Source organism: Plectrocnemia conspersa, unplaced genomic scaffold (assembly GCF_051122295.1).
Source record: "Plectrocnemia conspersa isolate PC_06_02 unplaced genomic scaffold, ASM5112229v1 ptg000010l, whole genome shotgun sequence".
NCBI classification, from domain to species: Eukaryota; Metazoa; Arthropoda; class Insecta; order Trichoptera; family Polycentropodidae; genus Plectrocnemia; species Plectrocnemia conspersa.
This window is the reverse complement of record NW_028277174.1, coordinates 27,943,368-27,952,744: the sequence shown is the minus strand read 5'-3', so window position 1 is coordinate 27,952,744 and position 9,377 is coordinate 27,943,368. Positions and strand designations below refer to the sequence as shown.

At 29.2% G+C, this 9,377-nt stretch overlaps 1 non-coding gene across 1 annotated transcript; it reads left to right on the top strand.

Moving 5' to 3' along the window:
* The first annotated feature begins 4,591 nt into the window (after positions 1-4,591).
* On the top strand, positions 4,592-4,680 carry TRNAY-GUA (transfer RNA tyrosine (anticodon GUA)). The gene is given in 2 exon segments: positions 4,592-4,628; positions 4,645-4,680. It is a non-coding gene; the product is annotated as a tRNA-Tyr (tRNA).
* The last annotated feature ends 4,697 nt before the right edge of the window (positions 4,681-9,377 follow it).

Below are 9,377 nucleotides of genomic sequence, written 5' to 3'. Positions count from 1 at the left end.
ACTATTTTTTTTTGTGTAATTTCATGAATTTAAAATACGTGAGATTTGTATTAATATTAATAATAATACTATATTGTACATTATATACATGTCTACTGTATCTACAATTTTCAAATTCTACAATCCAAATACCCGATTCTTTGATACTTTCCCATAAATTAACCGGGTATAGTTAATTTTTGTCCACCATTATATACTGACAGAGTTATAATTCATATTATATGTGTATATTACAAACTAAAATATTATATTTTAGTATTTTGTTTAAATAGTATTTAATTTTAGTCATAATATATACATTTTAAAGTCTACAGATAAGATTAACTTTTCTCATAAAACCAAAGTAAGATCAAATAAATGACATAGAAACATTTTAGTACCACTTTTGATTCGCCTTTTTTCGTGAGCGTGAGATAATTTTAATATATGAATTTGCTTATCGTAAAAACACGTAAAACGTCTCACCCGTCCCAATAAATTGTTGACAAAAAAAATGTGTTTCTACTATAAGTCAAAGGATAAACAGAAACTTTATGAGGTGCTGACCATTATCAACTCTCGCGGATTTTAAACTTTTAAACATCATAAAATTTTGAATGAAAATTTTATATTATTCTATTTTTATGCAGAATTTGCTCTTTTCATATTTGCAAAAGTGCAGAATAAATATTTTTTGTTACTTATAAATCGATAATAAATCTTTATTATTTGATCAAATAATTAATAATAAAATTTCATTGGTGTACTAAAATAAATCTGCTCACATCTCTCGCTAGAGAGCTAACCATCCACCGATGAATAACGAGCGACCAAGATTAACGATAAAAAAAAACTTTTATTGATAAAAATTAATTGAAAACTTTAGTACAATGCCCTGATTTTTTACAAGCAGTTAGAAAAAATAGCCTATGCGGTTATTACATCTACAAAACACGAATTTGTACCTTTGTCTCTTTTTATATCCATATGGTTATGCTCAAACCATAATCTTATGTAATACGTTACGTTTTATATTTTTATATTAATCTTTAGTAGATTGTTAAAAACTTTTCTTTCCTCGTGCGTGAAAAATTTGCTCTAAAACATGCAAATTGTTTCCATCATCTACGTACGAAAGTGAAATCATGCGTGAACGGTCATGCGTTGCGTGATCGACGAAAACGAGTATGCATGTCAACTTATGCTCGTTTACGTATGTATGTATATAAAGAAAAAAGTACTCGTGTTTTGTCAAACTTGTCACGATATCACCCGAGGAGGTGCAATTTCACTGTGCAACTATGGACATGAACGATTTTTGGCTCAGAAATTGCATCACACGTCGAGGAGCGTAACATAATGTTTTTTTTTTACAATTATCTAATAACTTAATTTTAAAGTATAACTCTTAATATACATAACCTAAGATACTCCTTTTCATAATTATTTTAATTGGTAGAAGGAAATGTACTACCATATTTTAATGATACACTGGATAATAAAAGTCCTGTTAAGCGACTGATATCCGACAATTATTATGTTGCGGTTAACAAAATCAAAATTAAATACGACGATGCAATAGACAAGAATCTTCTTTTTAAACGTTTATTGCTTATTGCAACAAAATTTTCGTTCTCGTCTCTTGCTTTTAAGATGTTGGGATTTCATTTATCTATGACCATTTATTGTCATAAATATTTACTGTTTACTTTACCACATCAACAAAGTTGGTTAAATGTTCAAGAAAAATCTTTCGAATTTCGATGCTCTTTAGTATTTTAAAAATTTAAATTAACATCAATATTTTGACAGAAGCTGTCTTTGAAATTCATATATTACATCCATATTCATTCAGATACATTGTCACTATATACAGGGCCGCCCATTGGGAAAACAATGATGTGTACTCCTAAATGCAACTATATGAACAACATACGATTGCAATATGAATTAATATTTTTATGTAAATACTCGTATATAAAATGTAAGTAAAAATTGAACCGAATATATTTTTAAGTATGTACAAGAATTTCATCTTATTTCACTATTTTTTTCTATTATCCATTGTCGTCGGTCACTCTTGGCAAGAACATTGTCACTCGATCACGAACCATAACGACAATGGATCGCCTAACCGCCATGGTAATTGTGTCCAACAAGTTCGTGATGGGCTTACTTTCCATCGTTCCTGTGCATTTTTTCCTCGCTGGATGACAATGAAAATGATGACAGATAACCCAGACACGTTCCAAGTGCTTGTCATTGTCGATGATCAGGTCACGTAATTTGGACGTTCGGTTTTTCGTCACACTCCACTTAATTGCTTTGTTTGGCCGATCACAGAAAAAGTGTTATAAATTCTTTGATACACTTTCAAGAACCACTAAAGAAATGTTGTTTGAGAAATATTTATTAATTATATAATAATGCGTAAAGTATTAGTCATTGTTTACCATTTATTATTGGCGAAAGTTTGTCCAGGCCATTGCACTTAAAACAAAATAACATTCGCCGATACATGGCTAAAATAAATTAATAAGCTCACTAACGAGTACGCTTACTGTTATGTAGTTGTTATTGTTATTGGAAAACATCACGGCAACTACATTTAAAAACTGCCGCAATGTCTTCTATACTATGATAGGTAAAGAGATTTGAGTCATATTCTACTTGAAATAGTTAATGACAAACAAACACGTTTTCTTTTTAAATTGAGTTAAGTAAATTGAATGTGAATAAACAGAACATTTGTATTTGCCGTTTTAAAATTTCTCTCTTTTTCTGGTTGAATCTGGTTAAAGGTTTTAATCTGTAAAGAACCTTACACTGTCGCGGGTATTTGTTTGCATTAGATGTTGATATATTTTAAGACCTTTCTTTCGTTTATCATATTCTTATCGTATAATTATATTTTTTGCTTCTGATTCTACATCTCTTAACAGTCGCTTTTTAGCAGTGTAAATATTTTTTAAAAAAGTAACAAGAATATATTTATTTTTAGGCCTTCTTTGCCAGATAACATGAAAAGCTTAAGAAAATAAAATTTATTTATATATGTAATTTATTTTGTTGTGCTACTCATTATGGTAGCCTTATTTTTCTTTGTGCATGTTAAAAACAGATACACATGTATTTTATATATTTTTATATAAATTAGAAATTCATATAAAAATTAAGAAAAAAATACATTGATTCTAAATAATTAAAATAACATGCACTTTGTTTAAATTTATATATTACTTTTTTATGTTGCAATAACAATGTATATTTTTAATATTAAGACATGACTTATTATTATCAATATCTATAATTGCCTTTGTATTATTATTTCTAAGCAAATCAATACTATATCTAGTGGTTTTTATTATAAGTGTAATTATATCTGTTTCCAGTATTGTGACACTGTATATTTTTAAATAAAGTAAGTCTCGAATGTATGTTATTTAAAACCTCCTTTCTAAAATTCATAAATTACAACTACAGATATAATTCCAGTCATCTCATACTATGTAACACATGATACATTTAGTAATTTTTTTTTTAAATGTGTAATAATTTAAATGCAAATTCCCATACACACAGATATGATAAATAGCTATAAATCATAGTATATGAAATAACTTATAAAATATTTTTAGTCAACAAATTTATGATTAATATTTGTTGTAGATTTTTATTACTTGACATAATTTATTAGTGATACTAAAGACAATTAATTGTTCGCGCCAGTTTACTTGATTGCGATTCTAACACGCGACAGTCTAAGTAGGAGGTTGGGTTAGCCTCAGTCCGTACAGTGTACTGAAACAAAGCTCGAATGTAGCTATGTAAAAGACATATTTATCTACATCTCAGCTATTTAGTAAAACATTTTAATAAATAAGATATATTTCATACATGTTTAGTTTATTTTTTTGGATGTAGTGATTCACTGTAGCAAAGGTGTATTTAAGAGCAACTAAAATTGTCAACTTTACACATATAATAATTTGTTTTGCTTTAATAATCTTTAAGTTCAATGCCAAGCAGATTAAATCAATTGAGACAATAATTTATCATTAAAGAATTATTTTCGCAAAAATTAAAGAATCAGAAAATAAATCGTATTAGGGGATTTTCTTAAAACAAAAATAATGGATCATTGTATTCGAATGTTTTTTTTTTATTTTGTTGAAAAAATTTAATTTTTAATATTTTTCGTTAATGCATAGTTCAATTTTATATCTCTTTGTATGCCCATTTTTATTAAGGATATCTAATTTAAATCGGTGTTCTTAGCTTAAATTATATTTTATTGCGTAGTTTACATAAAGGTTTATAAATGATGCACAACTTCTAGATCACTCTGGATAATTGAAAAACAAATTTGGAGAAGTACCACAGATTACATACCTAATTAATTTTAACTATCATAGAATTTAGTGATTCGCTATATTTTGTAGAGTAACTATAATTACAAAGACAATTTTTCTCGTTCAGTTACATATTTTTATCCATTGCAATAATAATCGACCAGGTCAAAGACGAGTAGATTAAACCAATTAAGATATTAATTTACAAGTAAATTTATCACTGAAGAGTTACTTGTGCAAAAATACACGTTAGACATTCACCTTCGATAGCTCAGTTGGTAGAGCGGTGGACTGTAGATTATAACAAAGAGTTATCCATAGGTCGCTGGTTCAAATCCGGCTCGAAGGAACAATTTTTTCGTGGTACTTCATAATTTTAAAATATGTTAGATTAGTATTATTATTAATAATAATATAAATTATATATATATATATACATAAGTATACTTGTATCAACAATTTTGTATTTTTTTTTATTGTACAATCTAACAATTAAAAAGTATCCGAATCTTACCTAAATCACAATGAGTTCAAAATTTAACATTGCCTAAGTTTTGCGTAAAGTTTTTCACAAACCAAGAACTCAATCACGCATTTTTTAAGCAATTACATCCATAAGAGAAATGCCATTATTTCTCACGATTTAATTAAATAATAATTCTTCTCTAGCTCTTCAACAATTATTGTACGCCATGCGTTGCAAGATCTTGCCTATTATTTTAACACATTTGCGGAACAATTTCGTACGAAGTAGACTAAAGTGTGAAATTATAATTTCCCCAGTTGGTGGGGATCTGAATTTTATTAAATTTATGAAACCATCAGAGACCTTTCAACCTGTTTCAGAATAGTTTGCTCAATGTGTAAGAAATTATGGCCTTCGTTTAAGAGCGTGGGCGTTAATTAAACTGAAATTAACTGTAATTTGGCTCAAGCGAATTGATGAAATATTAAGGATGTACCATTTAAAGATTTAGTTCAAGCATTAAAATGCTTTTAAATAGCAAAATCTGATCAATAAATTATAATGACAAAAATATACAGAGGCTCTTTTATAAAAAAATGACAGCTCAAAAAGTTATTCAACCCACCCAGGTGTAAAAGTGGTGTTAAACCGATGTTAAATTGTTACAGATTACATTGATTTGAAACGAATTACCGTAACACTAATTTAATATAATGAAAATTGTAGCATAGAATCGTAAACAGTGCTTGTAATTTAATAAGTAGTTATTAAATATTTTTTTATATATCCGATGGAAAAATATTTTCATTCGTTTCATTGCCTCCTCAACAAAGCACGAGTGAGATATGTGTGTATCTCGCGTTACGCCAGTGAGATAATCCAACGTAATAAATAACAAAAGGCGTAACACACTTTATTAACAGTGTGTAGCAGTTGCAGATATATTTCGTGGGAAAAGTGTCTATCTTAATAGTGAAGTCATTTGTGCATTGTGCGCCCATTACGGACTGAAATTACACATATCATTGTTGATTGCTAAACGTTCTTGCCCCAAATTTAATACTTTTTATTTATTCGACGTATAATGACGTACTATATGTCAGATTGATTGGTATAATGACGTGACAGGGTAAAAAAGTAAGTAATACAGTTCAACTGGAATGATATTCTTGCAAAATTCACTAGCTATTTCTGTGGTAATGTTATGTAACGATCGATCGTTACGTGTTTTATATTGATTACAACTTAATTACGTTCTGTTGTTAATTTGTACCTATATGTTTTATTTTACATATATATAAAAATAAAAGTATATATTTCCAGGTTTATTAATTGAACCACCCTTCTATGTAACAATTAGACCATTCAATAGAGGGATTAAATGGTCTGAAGGCAATAGATACACAAAAATGGGTTCTTTGTTAAAATGGGATACCAACGTGAGAATCTTTTTTTTGAACATTAAGTCAAAGTATAGGTTATGAATCAAAAAGATTAAGGCATCTGTTACAAACGCATTGAAAAATAATAACACGTGTATTCTTAAATACCATCACAAACTGTCATTTATAATCTGCGCTAGCGATCATATACAATCTGTTTTAAAACTCGCCATTTTTTGTTTCACTGAAAGGGGGCGAAAAACAGTATCAAACTGAAAACTAATAATCACTAATAATCAAAATCAGAATTTCGAGAGCTCTCTAGCTTCTCTCTTTGATCCCCTGGTCCAGCTCGACGTCTGGAATTCATAGCTAAATGCCAATGGACACATGCATGAAAATATTCACTTATAATTAACACATACAGACTCTGTTTTTACACAAAAAAAATACCTGACACAAAGGTCAGGGCAATATTTATAGTTAAATTCAAACTATTAAGAATATGTTAAAATGAATTTAATTATTATTTGCAACTCTAATAACGTGTATAATACAATGTTCATTACAATGAAATATTAATCGTACTATTAAATTATAATATAAATGTAATTACAGCACAGTTAAATGTAGTCGTATACATTTATGAGACATTACTAGATACGTAATTTAAACACAATGTACAATTTGCTCGTGTAAAAATTCTCATAAAATAGTTTATGTGTTTTCACACATATCATGTTTAACCTTTGCATTATGTATTATATAAAGGTATATTTATAAAAAGCAATATTGTACTATTTAAAATCAATGGAAAATAAATAAAAGTCATATAAAAGAGCCAAAAAAAGTATATCAATTGCAGAAGGAAAATATAATTTAATTATTATAAATAGATTATTGTCATAATAAGTTTGAAAATCATATAAGTTTTAATTAATAAAAAAAGTGTTTAAAACACGGAGCAATTTTCATAGTAAAGCACTGTTACTTTGTTTCTGATATCGATTATTTGTATGGTAATGAAAGTATGTACATATAGGAAAAGGAAGATGGAATGGACTTTCTTGAAATTTTTCGGTTAAAAATCATTCCGTGGCGCGCAAGTTTTTTGGCCTGCTTGGCCCGATAACGAAATGCGATAACGGGATGCATTTCTAGGAAGGATAAATGGAAAAAATGCATTGAATGAAAGCACATGAATCGACAGATCAGCTGATCATAAATTGCGAATTTGCTCGAATCAGTTCACATTTTCTCCTAGGGGATTGGAGTTCGATAGTGAATTGTGATTATTGAGAAACCTTGTGGCGATTCTACTAGGTTGCTGTGCAGAAATTCCAATATTATGCAGTTTACGTATCGTATTGCATGTTCTTTTATAATCCTATCACAAGTAAAATTAACAGTATCAATGTTGAAATCATATACCGAATTTTTAATTGAATTTTGTGTAAATGGATTTAGTAAAGCTAAAGATCAGATAACGAAGTTAACAAAAATATAAGGTGCAAAAATAATATTTGTAAAAAAAAGACTCTTAGAAAGAAACAAATGTGGAAATGAATGTAGCGATAGCTTGGAAGAAAAATTAAAATATAAAATTAAAGGTTTAGTAACCCTAACGGGTGTGTGTTTTCGCAGCCAGTTAGACGCATGTGGAACCTAGTTTATATTTACATATGTTGCGACAACCTATTTTGGCCGAGTTTGTAATTCTCCGAGCGGTAGTGGAGAAGCTGGCGGAGGGATGATGTCAATGGACGATTCTCAGAATTTTGATTGGTTTGGCAGCGACAGTATATTCTCCTAAATTGTTTAGATAATGTTATCTTGAGTGCTGATTCTATACACTCATCTGTTAATCTCGATCTGTGTGAAATCTAATTATATTTAAAAAAAAATATATTTTAAACAGGTATGTATATACTACCACATTTTGCCAATAGTTTTGCTGCAAACATACGGGTTTCATTAAAATGTTATGGCAAGTAAAAATCAAGAATAGCAACTTCATTCGTTTTTTTCACTGAATAGCACTGAATTTTTATTTATTTTATTAAAATATTACCTTTGCTTTTTCGGCGGTAAAAAAAATTAGGTACTAAATAATTAAAATAAATTTTACATATTTTTCGACCTTTTTAAGTTGGGTTAATCATTTAAATAATAGATCTTAAATATTTTTAGCATATTTTCTAAAATCACAACTCATAGTTTTTTTATTCATTTTTGATATTTTTTGCATGTATGAAAATTAGATTAAATTCTAAGTAAGTTTAAATGCTTTAATGTAGTCCCACATACAAGTTTCAACATTATTTCGACCTCAGACAGACTCTCCTTTCATTTTTAAAAACATTTCAATTTCATTTTGAAATTCGGTGTAAATTTGGATATGCAAAGCCACTTTTAATTAAATATTTCAGACAACTATGAACATTTTTATTAATTCTTTAGCCATTTTATAATAATTCAGCGCTAGTATTTTTATGTTTATTTTTTGCAATTTTTAACAATTAATATTTTCTAAAAATTGCGTTGTGTCGAATATTGATTTATGAATCCTTGTTTATTGCTTATACTGCAATTTTATTTAAGCGATTAAGTATTCAAGTATTCATAGTTTTTCAATGGTGTATTGTGAGCAGTGGCGTAGCTAGGGTATGTGCCGCCCAGGGCGATCTTAAAAATTGCCGCCCCCCTCCCCTCATACATTTTTTGCAGGGTCATAAAATCAGCATTTCTTAAAATAATACATTGGTTTACTTGTTATTCGTGGATTTATATATGTTTTACTACATTCAGGGTTAAGAACCACACTAGACGATCTTATCGCGAATATGCCGCCCCCAAGCAAGTGCCGCCCGGGGCGGCCCGCCCCCTCCGCCTACCTATAGTTACGCCACTGATTGCGAGGTTCTTTTTCTTGAAACTTACGCAATAATTACCGTAACCATGATATAATAAGAAGGACCACACAAAAGCCCTCGCTACGTCCAGAAAAAAGGTTTCACATAAATAATACGTAATTACTACCATCTATTGGACATCATCCCTCCGCCAGTTCCTCCACTACTGCTCGTAGAATACCTATACTTACTTACCATAGTTTGTCGCAATATATATATTAATACATAATAAAGTATTACCAGTTTTCAACGGCGTCTTTCTGGCTGACCGCTTAGGTTTAGAAAC